The sequence below is a fragment of the Hyaena hyaena genome, unplaced genomic scaffold (assembly GCF_003009895.1).
Source record: "Hyaena hyaena isolate Hyena2069 unplaced genomic scaffold, ASM300989v1 scaffold_1221, whole genome shotgun sequence".
NCBI lineage: Eukaryota > Metazoa > Chordata > Mammalia > Carnivora > Hyaenidae > Hyaena > Hyaena hyaena.
In genome coordinates, this window is record NW_024081857.1 from 449,471 (window position 1) to 469,483 (window position 20,013).

At 33.3% G+C, this 20,013-nt stretch overlaps 1 pseudogene; it reads left to right on the top strand.

Moving 5' to 3' along the window:
* Positions 1 to 15,784: 15,784 nt before the first annotated feature.
* LOC120224684 lies at positions 15,785 to 17,699 on the top strand (annotated as a pseudogene).
* The last annotated feature ends 2,314 nt before the right edge of the window (positions 17,700 to 20,013 follow it).

The window sequence follows — 20,013 nt, forward strand, 5'->3', positions numbered from 1 at the left end:
TAATTTTTTTCCTCTGCCCTATGAAGACTATAGGGCAGCAAATCAATTCCTTTTTGGTCCAACCAAATCCCATTTCCCCCTCCTTAAGCAGAGAGAGCTCTTCCATGTGTCAAATAGCCTTGTGGTAATTCTGCCTAATCAGTGGAATTGGCAAATGAAGAAAAAGATATTTGAGAAAAGGATTTTATTTAGTCAAGGTGCTTTCAGATTTCTCGTAAGATAGCTAAACACCATGAACTCCCTTTTCTCTTCCATCTGGCTTCTCTTTCCACCCTGAGACAAAAACTACAACAGTACCAAAACAAAACCACATACAACCAAAGTTTAATACCTTCAAGACATTGTAGTATTCTGACCAGGCAATTAACCTAGCTGCCACTTGTTTAGGAAATGTGGGTCAGAAAAACAAAGGTGGGAAATACTCCCAAACAGCTAGAAGGATTTTTTTTTTAATTATTTATCAGGCAAACGCATATGATTAAAATATTCAGGCAGTATTATTAAACATCCACCTCCTTATTGGCTTAATAGAGTGCTGCATTTTCTATAATAACAACCCAATAACATTTAAAAACAATTTTTAAATGCACATTAATATAGTAAGGAACTGAGTTCACACTGAATAATTTGGATTTGGAATCACTGTGGTCACTTTATCTTCTTTTGGAATAAAAATGAACCAAAGCCTGAAATGATGTAATACTGAATCAGGATAGCCTGCTATATCTGGAAGAAAATGTGGAGGATTCACTGGAAACATTGGGTTGTCCAATTAGATGTGGCAGTGATGTACAGGAAGAAGTCAAATATAACTTGTAGGATGTTGCTACAATTCACCAACAGAGGGAGTACGGTGGGAGAATTGAATCAGAGGAAGATACTAGGTTTAGTTGTGGACATTTTGAGTCTGAGATGTCTGAGGGACAGGTAAGACAATGAAGACAGTAGGCAGTTGTGTATTCGAGTCTAAATTCACAGGATAGGAAAGGTAAAATTAGTTGTTTCTGACCCATGATTACAAAGAAGACAAATAGCTTCCCCCCAAAAAACAACAAAATGCAAACAACAAACACAAACAAACAAATAAAAAGAGATAGAAACAAAGCCAAAAAGAAACAACAAGCTTAAAGAATCAGCAAAGGAGTCTGAAAAAATATCACATAAAGACACAGATACAGAAAATACAAAAACTAAAACAGTGAAGCAGTAATCTATAGGTCAAGAAGTCAGGAGGACAAGAGGGAGTGCAAATATCTAGAAAAGGTTTTGTTATTCCTTGCCTACTTGTATGTGCTAGTCAGGGCACTGTGAGGGAATGATCTGATGGAATTTACATGACCAGTAATTGAAAGGACAGACAAATTAAGGAGATTCTACTTTGAGTATGCCTCATTTCTAAGAGCTATGGGTATATATAAAGAAATAGAAATTAACATGAGTAAAAAATACCCTAATAGTGGATCTTATTTTATATATATATAAAATATATAAAATATATATAAAATCATTATACACTATTATATCATATAAGATATGTTGATTATCCATAGTTTAAACTTTAGTCCCTTCATCTAAGTAAATGTCTCCAACCACAGTATCTAGTTAGAATAATAAGAGGAAATAATAACATGCATAATATTAAAATAATATGCTATTCCTATTATCTCAATGTTTCTCAATATTCTTCAAGATGATACATGTCACCAGAGTGATTCCTTTAAAAGAAATAATCTAACCCATTAAAATTCAGTTGAATTTTTTTATCACTGTGAGTTAGCAGTGCTGAACATGTCAGTGGTCAAAGGCCCCTCCCTACCAGTTATCCACTACCCATTCCAACCACCACCACCACTTTCCCATGTTCTACCTTTAGTTAAGAAACGAAACTAATATAATCTTACAAGCCAATTAGACCTCAATTAAAAAGAAATGCTTGTGTGGGTAACTAGTCTAGCAACCTATCTCAATAGTCTATCTTGTCTCAGTTTTAGACAAGACTTTCTCTAGTTCACTCTTTATTATCAACAGAGTTTGCGTGTGTGCTTGTTAGGGGTGGCAATTAATGAACTACATTTTTCTTTGTTAAATCTACTTTTGTCAAATAGAAATATACATTCATAAAAAAGGACTAGCCTCAAGAAAGTTTATAAGGTTTCCAATTCTCTCTTAAAAGCACAACCAATGTCAGTTAACCTTTTGGTTCATACGATTCTCTAAGCAGATATTTCACCCTTCTGATTCTTTTAGACATAGTCTAATGCCCACAATATATATTAACTATCATTGTTTTGTCATTATTATTATTTTATTTTAACTTAAATTGCTATTATTTCAATTTACTTATACAAGTCACATTTGTTCTCTGACATATGGTTCATTTACAATGACAACTTATTTTGGATAACATTTTCAGCTCTGAACTCCTAATTGCCTAGATGGATGTCATCAGTTCTAGGAACTAACCTATCATAATCTTCCTAGAAATACCTATAACAAAAGTTTTTCTATCATTTTAATCTACCCCCAATCATCAAGTGTTTTTTATGATTCTGTCTTCTCTTTTTTAATGTTCATAAACTCCTTTATTATTGGCATTATTTACTATTGCTTCTCTGCATCCTTTTGAAAAATCTTATCCCTAGTTTACACTAATCCAATAGATATTTTTAAATCACTTACTATACTGTAAGAACAGATACTTTGAGTAAATAAAGGTAATCAGACAAGATATGACTATAAAGAGTATACAGTATATGGGCATCTGTATGGCTCAGTCATTTAGCTATAGGACTTTGGCTCAAGTCATGATCTCACAACTCAGGGCCTGGAGCCTGCTTCAGATTCTGTGTCTCCCTCTATCCTTGCCCCTCCCCTGTTCATGCTCTGTCTCTGTCTCTCTCTCAAATATAAAAGAACATTAAAAACATTAAAAAAAGATTTTTAAAAAAGAATATACAGTCTAATAAGAGATGGAGCTTTACATAACCAATATTAACACAAGGTAGGAACTAATATGTTTCTGATATAAAGGGTAAAGATAAACAAAATTCAGAGGAAGTGGTCAATATTTCTGCTTCAAGTGGCTAACAAGTCAGCATTTAAACTGGGTTTTGAAACATAAATTGATTTTGTAAATGTAAAGAGGATTAAGTGATACTCAAAGGAGAGTGAACAGAACAAGAAAACAAAGTGGGAATATTGGGTCAAGTGATATGAAAAATAGCAAGTACTTTTCTTAAGCTAAAATTTATGAATATGAATTAAGCTAATAGAAGTAATGTTTGAAAACTTCATTAAGATCAGGAAATGGAAAGCTCTAGAATAAGTGACGAGTTTATTTTTTACAGTGATCTGGTCACATTTTTTGCTTCATATAGATTAGAATGGCATATATTTGAGATATGAATTGGAAAAATTAATAGCAGAGGATTGCTATAATTTTCCCATGATAATTTTAGTGACTTTCAATTAGCAAGGTAGAATTTATTTTTATCTTGGATACCATTTTGTCTTGAGTCCTACTAAGTCCAAAGTATACAGATTATTAGTTTGTTAAATGTCACTTTCCATTACTTTTGCACTATTTTTGGTATAGATTAATTTTAGTAAAGTTAAATAATATTGTGATAAATTTATTAGGTTTTGTCTACTAAGTATTCAATTTAATCATACTGTTATTATTATTACATAATAATTCAAAGAGTTGATAACCACTGAGATAACTGTCACAAAATGATTAAGGAAAAGCTTGCCATGCTAGATCTCTAGACTAAATAAAATCACTAATTTATTACATTGACTGACAACTATTCCAAAGGTACACATAAAACGGAGCCCTGAAGCAAGCCATCTATATGTGGAAGGTTGGTATATGAAAAACAAGGCATGATACATAGAGAATGAATGCTAAGAGAATGGTTTATCCATTTTAAAAGTAATTGGATCCCTACAACACAGCATACCAACAAATACACTCCCACAGATATAAAATTTGTCACATATCTAAATGTAAAGACAAATATTTTGAAACTATTAGAAGGATATAAAGGCTTACCCAAGATATATATGTATACATATATATATGTAAATATGTATATGTATATGTATATATATGTAAATATGTATATGTATATATGTATAAGGAATACATATATAAGACATGTAGGGATAGAAAATGATTACTTAAACAACAAGCAAAAAGTAAAATGAATTTGTTGCCAATTTGTTGAAGTGCTGATGGCATGTAAGTCTAAAGATTTTTATCAGCTATAAAGTTAAGGGAGAAAGCTGTTATTCCCAATAGACTTCAGAGCACCTTAGTGTGACCACTTTATCCTCATCAAAATGCAGTAGACCGTAAATGTATAAAGTACAAAATCTTCTGTATGATAGAAATAGCAGAAGAAATTCTCAAAGTCTACTCAAAACCCTTGATTAAAAATGAACTCTACAGTGCACTACACCAAGACAAATAACTTGGTAGACTATGAATGCTCTTTAGACTCTGGAACTCTGATATTAAGTGCTAAATTTACTATAGTAGTTGCATAACTGAAACAGAATTGAGCAGCATCAATATTTCAAAAATTGAAGTCCTAAAGGCATGCCATAAATTTTGCAAATGACATATTTGATAAAGGGTTAGTATCCAAAATCTATAAAGAATGTATCAAACTCAATACCCAAAAAACAAATAACCCAGTTAATAAATGGGTAGAAGACATGAATAAACATTTTTCCAAAGAAGACATACAGATGGCTAACAGATACATGAAAAGATGCTCAACATCACCCATCATCAGGGAAATACAAATTAAAACTATAATAAGATATCACCCCCTACCTGTCAGAATGGCTAAAATCAACAGCACAAGAAATAAGAGGTGTTGGTAAGGATGTGGAGAAAGGGGAACACTCTTAACACTGTTGGCAGGAATGCAAACTGATCCAGCCATTCTAGAAAACAGTACAGAGGTTCCTCAACAAGTTGAAAATAGAACTACCCTACGATCCAACAATTGCACTACTAGGTATTTACCCAAGAATACAAAAATACAGATTTTAAGGGATACATGCACCTGATATTTATAGCAGCATTATCAACAATAGCCAAATTATAGAAAGAGCTCAAATGTCCATCAACTGATGAATAGAAAAATAAGAGGTGGCATATGTATAACGGAATATTACTCAGCCATAAAAAGAATGAAATCTTGCCATTTGCCACTATGTGGATAGGGCGAGAGTGTATTATGCTAGGCAAAATGAGGCAGTCAGAGAAAGACAAATACCATATGATTTCACTCATTTGTGGAATTTAAGATGAAATGGATGAACGCAGGGGAAAAAGGAGAGAGGCAAACCATAAAACAGACTTGTAACTACAGAGAATAAATTGTTCCTAGAAAGTAGGTGGGCAGGGGGATGGGTTAAATGGGTGATGGATATTAAGGAAGGCACTTATTGTGAGTAGCACTGGGTTTTATAGGTAAGAGATGAATCACTACATTCTACTTCTGAAACTAATATTATACTATATGTAAACTAACTGGAATTTAAATAAAAACTTGAATCTACAAAAAAAGAAAGAAATAGCTATGGAACTGTGCAGTATCAATATTTCTCAATTGAAGTCCTAAAGGTATACCATATACTTTAGATGATCTGAGTTTAAGGTCTTTAGGAAGATTTTAGTTAATGTAAATGGTTAATGTAAATGGATTACGATGTCCAGTACAGAGTAAGACAGAATATACAAGATTTACTCTCCTGTCTCAACTACTGGAAAACTAGGCAAAATATAATAAACAAGTCTTCAGATATTGGACAACAGGAACTACAAGATTGTGATCTTCAAGAGAAAAGAAACAAACAAAGTGATTCCTATTACTGGACCATTTTTTTCCCTAGAAGCAGTAATGGCCATCTTTTTCCATATTTGATTAAAATTATAAATCTATAAATCCATAATGCTGCCCAAATAAACATACAGCTAAAAAGATACTTGGCACATCTGTAATAAAACATATTTAACCAATTAGATAAACTAGTTCTTTCAAAAGATCAACACAATTGATAAGCTTAAGTCCAAACTGACCAAAAACAGAATAAAGAAAAAGAAATACTAATGCAAAAAATATAAGAACAATACAGATCCTATAGATATTAAATGAATAATAAAAGAATGTTATAAACAGCTATGCATTTGACAATTTATATAATATAGAATTCCACGGAAGACACAAACTACCAAGGTTTACCCATGGTGATATGATAATATTGTGAATAGCCCTTTATCTATTAAAGAAACTATGTATCTATCGAAGTCTTTCCCTTAAAAAAAAAATCCTGCAGGCATAGATGGCTTCAGCAGTGAATTTGAATATGTAAAGAGAAAAAATAATGCAAATTCCACTCATATTCTTCCAGAAAAACTAAAGACATGGAGTTCTTTTCAACTCATTTTATGAAGTCATTTCTACCGCAATACCAAAATCAGATGAAAACATTAGAATAAAAGAAAACTATAGGCCAATACTTTTTATTAACATAGACGTAAAACCACATTCACAAACTGATTAATTGAATCCAACAATATTCAAAATGAACAATGCATATTGACTAAATGGAATTTGTCTGGGAATACAAGGATGGTTTAATCAGTGTCCTACACCATAGTCATAGATCAAAGAAGAAAGAAAAATATTCATGCTCTTCTTACAAGGTATCAAAAAAGCATTTGACAAATTTCAATAAATATTCATGGTAAAAATTCTCAGCCAACTAGAAACATAAGAAATTGCTTTCAACCTGATAAACAACATCTATGAAAAACTTAAAACTAATATATTTATTTATAAAAGACTGAATGATTTTCCCTTAAAATGAGAAAGAAGAGAAAGATGTCTGTATTTACGTCTCCTATTCACCATAACACTAGAGTTCCTGGGCAGTGTAATAAGGCAAAATAATAATAATAATAATAATAATAATACTAAATAGGCATATTAATTGGAAAAGAAGTAAAACTCTTTAATTCATAGGCAAAACTGAAATTCCATGTAGAAAATCAAGGAAATTTAAACAACAGACACTAGAATTAATAAATGAGTTTAACAATATCACAAAATAGAAGGTCAAATCAACAGTGTTTAAATATTAACCAGATAATACTGGACTTAAAGTCAGAATATAGTACTTAAGAAAATACTTTATATAAAGTATTTAACAAAACATTGCTAAAGTATTTAACAAAATATGTATTAGACTTGTACACCGAAATAATAAAACACTGATGAGAAAAACTCTAAATAGTTCTAATAAGCAGAGATTTATATGTTGTTCATAAAATAGAAGATGCTATATCAATTTTTTTCCAAAATGGTATATAGATGAAACACAATACAAATATCAGCAGGCTTCTTTTTAGCTGTGATGAGCTGTTTCTAAAATTTATATAGAAATTTAAATTATCTAAAATAACTAAAACAGTTGTGAATAAGGGAAGTTTACACTACCTGATTTCAGTTTCTTCTACAACTACAGTAACCAAAATAGTTTGGAGTTTGTATAAGGACAGACATAGATAAGCAGAGCAGAACAGAGAGTCACAAATTGACCAACATATATGATGTGTTCATATTTTATGTAGGTGCCAAAGTTGTTCAATGTAGAAAGAAAAATAGTTTAAACAAACATTTCTGGAACAATTTTTTTATATCCAATGCCAACAAAAGGTTTCCTTTCTTTAGGTCATGCCATATACAAAAATTAAATTTGAAATGGCTTTTAGATATAAATATAAGTACTAGAGCTACGGAATTCTTGGGAAAAAAATGTGTGCCAGTTAATAAACTAGTATGGGTTTCATAGGACCAATCTCTCTTTCCATTTTTTGGCATGTTTTCATTTCCCTGACTCTACTCAGCCCCTATTCATCTCCTTCCATATTCCCTCATTCTCCCTTTAAAACACCCAGTTACTTCTGTACAATCAAAGTTGAGTTCACTTCACACTGGACTCTTTTCCCTATTTTAATAGCATATTACTGATTAAAATCTGTCCTTACCACTTTGGTATCTGCCTTTGTTTGTCTTTGACATTAGGCAAAATATTTGAATAGGCATTTCACAGAAGAAGATTATAAACAACAAATAAGCATATGGAAAGTTGCCCAATATTGTTAATCATAAGGAAAATGCAAATTCAAGCTACACATCTACTGTAATAGCTAAAATTAAAAAGACAGTATCAATGTTCATCATGACAAGGAGCAGCTGGCACTCTCATACATCTCTAGTGGGAATGCGTACGTTTTCAGCCACTGTGGAAACTTCTTTGGCAGTCTTTTGTAAAGTTAAATATACACTCACTGATCTCACTTTAAGTATTTACCCAAGAGAAATGAAAACATATGTTCACATAATAACTTGAACTCAAATGTTCATAACTGTTTCAGTCACAATAGCTTAAAACTCAAAGCAACTCTAATACCTCATCAACGTTTCAATGTATAAACAACATATTGTATAGTTATTACTGAAATACAATTCAACAATAAAAAAAAGAACAAGCTACTGACTCATTGAACAACATAGAGAAAGCCAAAAACTATTACACTAGGTGAAAAAAGGAGACAAAAGACCACATATGCTATGATTCAATCTACATGAATTTCTAAAAAATAATAATAATCACAGGAAATAGAATAGTGGCTGCTAAAGTCAATGGGTCTTTGAAAGAAAACTCACTGTAAAGAAGTGTTGGAAGTTGGTATGGGAAGTGGGCCAAATGGGTATAAAAGGGAGTCAAACTTCAAGTTACAAAATAAAACTTCAAGTTATGAAATAAAAAAGTCATGGTGTTATAATATACAACATGGCAACTATAGGTAATATTGTGCTGTATATTTGAAAGTTGATAAGAGAGTATATCTTAAAGCCTCTCATCTGGGTGCCTGGGTGGCTTAGTCAGTTGAGCATCCAACTTTGGCTCAGATCATGCTCTCACAGTTTATAGGGTCATGCCCTGTGTCTCTGTCCTCTGTGCTGACAGCTCAGAGCCTGGAGCCTGCTTTGGATTCTGTATTTCTCTCTCTCTCTACCCTTCCCCTGCTCACACTATGTCTCTCAAAAATTAAAATAAAAAACGTTAAAAAAGATTTAAAAACTCTCATCGCAAAAAATTCTGTAACAATGTATGGTGACAAATGCTAATTGTTGTGGTGATCATTTCACAATATATATAAATATCAATTATTTTGTGCATCTGAAACTGATATAATGTATGTCAATTATACCTCAGTAAAAAAAAAAAAAGTGATGGAAATGTTCTATTATATAATTTTGGTGGTGGCTATAGAACTATTAAAGCTCTTTGAATCAAACCTTTAAATTTAGTTTTATAATGTTATGTGAATAAAATATCAATAAATATAATTAAGAAATAAATTCATTCTTTCTTGATGCTTAAGTCAATTGAAGGAATAAACACTGCTACTAGGAAAAAAAAACATTTTATTGATTCCAAGCCACCAATTTTTTAATATCTTTAAAACTACAATGCATCTTATAATGCATGGTTTCTTTTCTTTCCTCTCTCTCTTTTTTTTTTTTTTTTGGAAAGGAAGAGAATGGGGGAGAAGGGCAAAGGAGGAGGGGGAGATAGAATCTTAAGCTGGATCAATGCTGTGCATGGATCAAGCAGGATTGGATCTCATGACCAAAAGATCATGTACTGAGCCAAAATCAAGAACTGGACGCCTAATTGACTAAGCCACGCAGGTGTCCCCAATGTATGGTTTCTTAAAGTCAGAATGGGAAATATTTTTTTCTTTCTTAGTATTATATAAAATAATAAGGCTTCTAACACTTGATGGCATATTAGATTCAATGAAATATGGTAATACTAAAAGGTTGAATTAAACTAATTCTGCCATTTATACTATATGTGTTTCAGGAAAACACACATACACATACACACACAGATATATCACAAGCAATTTGGTTTCTAATTATATTTTTCAAAATTAGAGAAAATATAGAGTATGATAGAAACCTATGTATTTACCATCCATAATTTGTTAAAATTGCTATTTACAAAAAAAGCATACAATTCTTCCCCTCTCCCTTTTCTCTTTTCACAGAAATAACTACATTCTCGAATATGTTACATGTTCTTTATACTTATATTCTTACACTTTGTATTCATACCAAGAAATAACCTAGTCATGGGCCTTAACACAATACAATACTCTCTAACAGTCAAAATAAATTAACTAAGTTGACATGTATTAATAGAGATCAATCTTGAGAACTTAAATTAGGGAAAAAAATCAAATAAAGAATGTATGAGAATATCAATACCAAAATACCCTAGGCTGTTTTCTACATGCTAGGCATTGTTCTAAACTTTTTACATATATTAAAAATATACATATAAATTCATTTAATCCTGAGAAAAACTCTCACATTATCATCATCCCAGTTTACATATGAAGAAAGTGAGGCATAGATGGATTAAGTATTTTGCTGAAGATCAAACAGCTAATAATTAACTTACTCTTAGTTTGTCTGTTCCCTGAATCTGAGCACTTACCACCCTAATATGTGTAAATACAGTATTGACCTAAATTGCTATAACAAAGAGACAGACACAATAAATATTATGTCTTATTCAGATAAGATTGAGAACAAATGCTTCAGGTCAGCAAGGTGGATGGTGTGAGGGCAGTGGATAAAGTATTTAGTCTCTCAGGAGCCCAGACTTAGAGCAAACCCACCATCTTCAAAAACTGGCTTCCTAGAGGACTCTGGCAATCCCCATTGAACAGAAAGAAAAATAGCACAGAGGACAAAAATAGCATAGAAGACAAACAATAATTAAGAGCCAGGCCTGGAAGAGGCAGATATCATAACCACACACATTCCAATGACTAAAATTCAGTTATTTGGCCATAGTAATCATATGGGAGCTTCTGTCAGGAGTTCAGATTTATGATCTCTCAGTTTTCTTTTTTCTGATATCAATTCTTCCATTTCCTGAACACTAATCATTGGCAAAAAGCACACAAACAAATGCACTAAAAGTCAAGTAAGTATGTAACCATTTACAGAGTCGAGAATTTAGTTAGTATAACCTCAACTGGCTTGGCAAATATGTTTTTGATTCTCTTTCTGTTTCACTAACTGAAAATGTTTTAGTTTTTTTTTTTTTTTGATGGTTGAAGTTACTATCATTGTTAATTAATTCTAATTTCTGGTTAATTTGAGGTTAATAACCTCATCTTAGCTGAGCCCCAAGTGTAGGCCTGGCTGGATTCCAGAATTGCTATGGACCAATGATTCCTATGTGTCTTCTGGCCTTCTGTCTCACCTTATGTGTGTTTGCTGAGGTCACCCCATCTCGTTCTCTCCCACTGTATGTTGGATCAAGACAGGACAAATTCTCTTTCTAGTTTCTAAGTCTTACATTAGGTGAAGCTACAATCAAGAAGCTACCACTTAGGTAGCAGCCCTGAGAAGCACCATCACAAATTGATAAGATTTAGATGATGAGATGATAGACTTCAAGCTAATGCTATAAATGGAATAAGACTTTTGGGAGAGAAGAGAGAATTTTTCATATGGGCAGGATTTGAATATTTATGGTCAGAGAACAGATAGTGGTGGCTGCAAAGACAGCTACATATCGCTTATCCCACAAGCTTTCCGGCAATGTGACATTAACATTCCTCCATCATAATAATTAAACGTACAGAATGATGAAAAATTAAGAAAAAATATATATCAATACACACAGTGACATCATAAATCCTAAATTAAACTATACCCACTGTAGACAATATAAATGAGAAAAAAGAGGATATAAAAAAAATATCAAAGGAAATACTTTTGATATAGTTAATGAATGACAGAGCTTCAGCTGAAAAGTGTTTAAGTTAATCTTGACAACAAATTTTTAGTACTTGTGTTTTTAGTGTTATTTTCAGAGAATAACTGCTAACTCACAAGTATATAATAATGGATATATAGGAGCTCCTGGGTGCTCAGTCAGTTAAGTGTCCAACTCTTGATTTCAGCTTAGGTCATGATCTCACAGTTCCTTAGATCAAGTCCCTTTGTTAGTGCAGAGCCTGCTTGAGATTCTCTCACTCCTCGTTCTCTGCCCCTCTCCCACTTGCACACTGTCTCTCTTGCTCTCTCAAAATAAATAAATAAACTTAAAAATAATGTATATATAAGAAATACGTTAGGGTAAATTTACTTTTTTGAGCTTATTAACTTGTGTATGTATCTATAAGTTGCTATTGTCCACATGAGCCTAAATATTTGTAGGCTTCTTTTCCTTAAGTTTCAGTCATATGATAGAAGTGAGAGATCTATTTTTTATGGTCTCTATAGATTTCATGGACACATTAAATAAATACTCAAAAATAATTTACACACACATACACACATATATGTTTGAAAAATCAGAGAGCAAATGTGTTTTATAAACTCTATGTGACTAACATTAATAAAGGCAAATTTCTTCAGCACTGTCATTTTCTGCTTTTTGTGCATATGTTTACATAGAAGTACATTAAAAGAATCCACTTATGTGCCCGAAAAGTAACAAAGTGTTTTCAATTAGCAATATATTGAAAAGACAAAGCAAAAAACAATTTGCAACTTTTTGGTTTGATTTTAACAACTACAGATTTCTGCTTATATCAATATAGAGTTTTAACAGTTGAACAGAATGTTTTCTGTATCTGTAGGCAGACAAAATAGAACTGCCTTAGGAAAAAAAAAAGAAACCAACTCCTCCCCCCACCCCCCCACCAAGACACACACTGAACCCAGAATTACACAGCATGGCCCTAGTCTCTAAAGACTGTGATTTGCTTTGCAACCCAATGTTTCCTGCTGTTAGAAAAAAATATGTAAGCTTTGTTTCATGAAAAAGCTTTAACCCGAGAATTACTGCACTACCATGGTTACTCAGTGAAATATATTGCATAATCTACAAGATAGCGAGAAAACATTAGGTTTGGAAAATAAAATGATCTTTCTATTGTTAAATCATCCAGTATGCCCCCTATGCATGTGTAGATACCTGTGCAGTTTTCTGCATTCTCTCAGAAACATCTTAACTCTGAAGGAAGTTCCCACAGAGAAGTATGTGTTTCCCAGCAGTGTGCAAATCATTTCTCTTATCTAATAATCTCTTACAAATATACCTTTGGTGGTTCTCTGACTTTCCTAAAAGGTGAGACTCACCACGGGCATTCATTCTGTCTGCCAAATATTTCAGAAGCTGTTTGCTTTTGTGCTGTTATACCTGAGATGGGAGTTCATGACTCCACTGGAGAAGAGAAAGCAACATTCATATTCAAATGCTAAGAAAAATAAAGTAAGCTTCTCATGTATAATCCTATTGTTTTTTTTTTTTAAAGCAGGAATTCTTCTGTTTTACATAGGATGAATGAAGCATTATTCAAAACGATTATACAAGGCAAATAAATATCATTTAAAGTAAAAATGATGAAATAGTTTTGAAATGTTACTTATTTCCATTACTTTCCAAGTATTGAGAATAATAGGACAGAAAGAACACGCACACAGCATATATGCACACGAGTTACCAACTCAATCTGAAAAAAGCTAGAATTACTTCTATAAAACTGTTGATAAACAAGTCCTTTACTACATGTCTAATTACAATCATTTTACTATAGCATCTAAGAGAACTAGTAATTTAATAAATGTCAATTATCTAATGTTATTGATCAGGTTATATAAACAAAACATGTAACATTGATGTAAATGTTCAGGATAAGTTCTAACATAATCAGAAAAGGAGATCTTTTTCTGCCCTCATATGTTTTCCAAATTATTTTTCAAATTTTGAGAAATCACCTACAAAAATAAATCCAACTAACAGAGAAAGATATATTTAGTTTATTTAAATTGAAGAATTTAAACATTCAAACATACATCTCTGTTCATTTCTGTTAGCTAATTAAATTCATTTTAATTATCTATATTCAATATAAAATTGTTACTTAGAAACTATAATTAAAAGATTGCTGTGCTGAGTTAGAGCTTAAAAAATAGCAATGTAAATAGTAATATTCCATGTGTCCGTGCCACGTATTTTGCCTTCTTTTTGCTACACTCTTAGAGAGCTGTGGTTTCATATTATCTGTCTGAGAAATGCATATGGTTTCAAAATATTAATAAGGAAAACAAATTAACAAGCTATCACTATCAATTTTTCTATTCTTTCTCTATTCATATATATATTTCCTGATTCCTCTTTTTTTAATTGTCTCTATGTCTTCTGTTATTTATTCCATTTCTTTTGTTTCTTCAGTGTAAGTTATAGATGCTGGAGCTTAACTAATTTTAATGGTAACAGCCTTTGAATCAGTTTCCCTAACCATGTGCAAGAAGGGGAGTAGAGAAGCAGTTATAGTCTTTGCAAAAGAAACCATGGAGAAAATTCAGAATCCCACCGACCTTTTCTGTTTCTGGAGATGGAGGTATATAATTAAGGCATTTGTTTATTAGGTGAGGGGTTGTGGGGTTGGTTTTTTTTTTTTTTTGATATTTAAATTTATTTTATTTTAATTCCAGTAAAATAAGCCTACAGTGTTATATTAGTTTCAGGTGTACAATACAGTGATCAAACAATTCCATATATTACTCAGGGCTCATCACATTAAGTGAACTCTTAATTACCTTAAGTGAAGGGATTTTAAGAAAGAAATATTCAGTTTAGTCTTGTGGATCCATTATGGTTAAGGCATTTTCAAACTATTAGTTTTCATTCCTGAAGCAAACCATACTGCCCATCTTTAAATGGTAGACTTAACAGCAGAGAATGTGTTCATGAGTAATGTTGTTTAAGCAGGTGAAGTATTTTTGAAGGTATGTGTCATTTGCATGTAAAGTATTAAAGTTCATGTGCTTCAATTTTTATATTATAAAGTTCAAGAAAACCTCCTTATAAAGATCTCTTTAACATTTGAGAAGACTTTTTTGTTTTTGATTATATCTAACACTGCTGAACATTGCTGTTATTAAAAAGACTTTTACAAATCACAAAACAATTGCTTTCATGCGTGAAACAAAAGAAAAATGCATAATCATACAGTTCAGGAAAATGTTATTTAGAAATTCTTGGAGTAAAATCTACAGCTAGAAAGAAAAAGCAGCTTGAAAAAATAATGGTATTGAAATTTGCAACAAATGATTGCATGCTTTAACTATAATAAGAAACAAAGACACAAAAACATGCCAACAGCATGGATTTTTGACTTATTTTTAAATATTGCTGTATTTCTTTATTTTTTTAAAGTTTTTTGAAATGTTTATTTATTTTTAAGAGAAAGAGTGTGAGCAAGAGAGGGGCAGAGTGAGAGGGAGACAGAATGTGAAGCAGGCTCCAGTTTCTGGACTGTTAGCACAAAGCCTGATGTGAGGCTCAAACTCATGAACTATGAGATCATGACCTGAGCCAAAGTCAGATGCTTAACAGACTGAGCTGCCCAAGTGCCCAAATATTGCTGTGCTTCTAAACATAAAATATAATACATGATCTACCTGCAAAGATAGAAGATTAAAACAGTATTGAAAAATCTCTCCCCCCTTTTGATATTTAACAAAATGAAGAAAAATAGTAAAAATAATAAAATCCACCAGCAGGACCTAAACTATGACAGAGATACATGAAATGCCCAACCCAAAAATGTAATAGCTAACAAAACACAAGTGATCTTAGTTAAAAAAAAAAAAAAATCATCCCTTCTCCATCTCTCCCCAAAAAAAAGCAATACAAGGAAATGATGAGACAAGAAAATTATGGAAATTCTTAAATACTTTCTAATTTTGAGCAAAGCTAACTGGAGTGATTCATCAGCCCTGGGCAAGTCAGTATGACTTTAAAAAGGAAAAATAACTTACATGATACAGGGAAACATCACTAGAGTGAGAAAGTATCACCATGATTTTCCATCTTCCAGGATATTACACTGAGTTAAGTAAAAGATCTAAAAGCTATGGGAGTGTCACAGTTTAGCTGCATGAGTGGCTCTGACATAGAATTTAAAAAAAAACAGTAAGAAAAAGAACCCAGCTCAGATTCCACAGTCACAGATGAGGCCTACCCCTTTCACTGCTTATTCTGTTATTCATTCCTTTAATCACTCTTTAGTGAGAATCTGTGATGTATGTGGCATTGTTCTAGGCAGTGAAAACATGACAGAAAACAAATCAGACAAAAATATCTAGTTTGACAGAGTTTACATTCTAATAGTTAGACACAGCTTTTAAAAACAAACAAAACCCAAATAAGCCTACAGCCTACTAGAATGTGATAAATGGAATGGAAAAGTTAAAGGAGAAAAGAGAGAGAAGATGACAAGTAAAGACTGGAAGGAAGGAGATGGACCATGTGTGGAGGTGAAGGTGAGATTCCAGGCAGCACAGAGAGCTGGTGCAAAGGCCAGTGTGAGAAACAGCCCAGATAGACAGTGATATTAACATGGAGTGAGCTAAGTGGAGATTAGCAGGTGGGATAAAAGGGTAATTGGGGTGGAGGTGGAGGCAGGTACATGGCATAGGGTCTTATACCATTGTATGTATTTTGGCTTCTACATGGAATAAAAAGTGAAACCACTGAGTGCTTTGAACAGAGAGACTTAATCTAACATATCTTAATTGGCACATTCTGACCATGGTCCTGAGAACAGGCACTCGGAAGAGCAAGTGTAGAAGCAAGGAGACCCATTAGGATATCATGCCAATAATTCAGAGAAAAGAGGATGCTAGTGGTAGCAGTAGATTACAAAAATAGGTTGAAATTTGGATATATTTGGAAACTAGAGCTACTGGAGTTTTCTGACTGATAAGATAAGCAAGTGAAAGAGAGGAGTCAAGCCCAAAGTTTGATTTTGGATATGGAAATTTTGAAATGCCCACTTAGATATCCAAATGGAGATTTGATGACTGGAGTTTAGTGAGAAAAGACCCAAGAATTTTGGTATCAGATAGGACATCCAGCGCAAAAGGAACCTCACCCTCTTTGTCAAACAGCTCTGCTGTATTGGGCAGCAGCAGCAAAGGACTATTTAGGCTAACCATCTAACAGTACCTCCCATGATAAACCAGTTCACCCAGTTCTTGAGCCACTAGACAGCTACTCAACTGCTTAGCTGACCCACAAATATAAACTAGAGACAAAGCAAGAGAAGAAGCAGAGATTGTTAGTCTGGGCTGCTGGCAAAGGGGCTGTCCCCACTAAGAAGCCCCCTGTCCTTCAAGCTGGGGTTAATACTGTCACCACCTTGATGGAAAATAAGAAGGCTCAGCTGATAGTAACTGCACCTGATATGGATCCCATTAAGCTGGCTATCTTCCCACTTGCCCTGTGTCATAAGATGAGAGTTCCTTTATGCATTATCAAGGGGAAGGCCAGGCTGAGGCATCTGGTCCACAGGGAAGTCCTTCACCACTGTCACCTTCACACAGGTTAACTCAGAAGACAAAGGAGCTCTGGCTAAGCTGGTGGAAGCTATCAAGACCAATAACAATGACAGGAATGATGAGATCTGTCATCATTGTGGAGGCAATGTCCTGGGTCCAAAGTGGGTGGCTTGCACTGCCAAGTTAGAAAAGGCAAAGGCTCAAGAACTGACCACCAAACTGGGGTAAGTGTACACTGTTGAATTTTCTGTACATAAACGTAATAAAAACTAGTTCTCTTTTGAAGGAGGAGGAGGAAGAGGAGGAGAAGGAGAAGAAGAAGAGGAGGAGGAAGAGAGATCCTTACTGGAGGTAAAACGTGTGACTTTGTCAACATAAAGACAGTACTTAAAGTTGATGCCAAGGTTGTGAGATAAAGAAAACAGGAAGTACGGGAAGTTGAAAATCAGAACCTAAGAGAACTCCAATAAAGGAAATGAGAAGGAACCAGAAAAGGAAACTGAACATATATGGTCAATGAAGTAATATGGTGTCCTAGAAGTTATGCACAGACGTTTCAAGGAAAGGTATCAAGTGCTATGTTAAGTGCTGCTTGGTGCACTTGGGTGGCTCAGTTGGTTAAGCATCCAACTTTGGCTAAGGTCATGAACTTATGGTTTGTGGGTTTGAGCCCCTCATCGGGCTCTCTGCTGACATTTCAAAGCCTGGAACCTGCTTTGGATTCTGTTTCTCCCGCTCTCTCTACCCCTCTCCTGCTTGTGCTCTGTCTGTCTGTATGTCTGTATGTCTGTCTCTCTACAAAACAAATAAACAGGTTTTTTTTTTTTTAATGCTGCTAATAGGTAAGATGACAATTCACCATTGGACTTAGCTACATGACAGTTACTGTTGTCCATTCCAAATGTAGAGACTGAAAACCTACAGGCCTCAAGGGAGAATAGAGGAGAAGAGTTTGGGAAAATGAGTATAGAAACTATGAGAACATTTGCAGTAAATGGAGACCAAGACATTTTGCAGTGATTGGAGGGGATGAGGGATCAAGGGAACATTGTTTTAAATGTGATATATAAGCCTGTCTGTCTGCTGCTGGGGTGATCTAGAAGAAAAAATAATGTCAATGATGAAAGGGAGGAGGAGAACCGCTGAAGAGATGTCTTGAGTGAGAGGAATCCTGATCTAGCACACACTGAGGGAGGAGGCCGTAGGTGGTCCAGGAAACAGTCTAGGAAACAGTCATGAGCACTACCAAATGTGCAAGTGGAGAAAGTGTGTAGATCATAGTATTTAACCTTTATATGTAGTAACAAAGAAAATAATCTTTAGAAAGTAAAAATGTGTCAAGGACAATTCAGTGACATAAATCAGAGCAAAAGTAAGATCTGAACAAAGCTGTCCATTTTAAGATTTTTTAAAAATGGAAAGTAAATTGCATATGTAAACTATTTAAACATACTATAATAGGGAAAAAGAAAAGAAAGAAAAGGTTTGAAGTGGGAGAGGAGCAAAAGATAAAAACAAGAATAAACATCACATGCAAAATTACACAATTAACATGAAACAGAATTCAAGGACTAAACACCTATTCTCAAGAATATTCAGAGACATTGAAGAATTTAGAGAAATTAGAAGCTGAAATAGATCATACACATAACAGTAAAGAAAACAAAACAAGCTGAAGCATAAGGTTTCACAGCTAAGGACATTAACACGAGGCAGAATATTCAAATTGAATATACAGACTAGAAATAGCAAGGATCAGAATAAACATGATAAAAAGCCAAATAAGTGATATAAAGAGAATATTTGAGGCAATTATAAGAAATTAAGAGACAATAGCAACAGATATTAAAGATTCTCATTGAGAGATGATGGTAAGTGGGCACATTGACATGATCAAATACACAAAAATTACTTATTAAAAATCTAGTAAAAGGAATACAAACTTAAGAAATATAATAGAATCATATTCTGACATGAAGGAACAAATAAATCTAAAGATATTACACTACAGATCAGAAATAACTTTAACAGAACATTAACAAATGACACAGATTCTGTCTAAACTGTTCTGTGTCCATGATAAAGAATTACTTGACATGTAGGCAGAAAATGCAACCCAATTTCTTCAAGAGGAAAACAATTCAAGCTCGCCTCAAATTTCATCAAGTAAGATTAAATGCCAGAACAGAGAAACAGTGTCTTCAAATTTCAGATGAGAAAAAAAATGTACGAGTGAAGATCAGAAAGTTACCTTTGGATCTTAAGGCAAATGTTAAACATTCACATACATGAGACAACACATGTTGACTGCCCATGAGTTCAAGGATGGTTAAAAAATTATCTATTCAGTATTCAAATCCAGACAACCAAACGATGACTCAAAATTCAAGAATACAAAAACAGTTTTTAAATGATATAAACATGGTTACTAAAGGGATGATGGTAAATATTGAATTCTTTTAGGGAACTAGGGAAACCATCTAGAAAAATTAAGGTTGCAGGAAAGTCTATAATATAAACCCTTACAAAGAAAACTAGATCT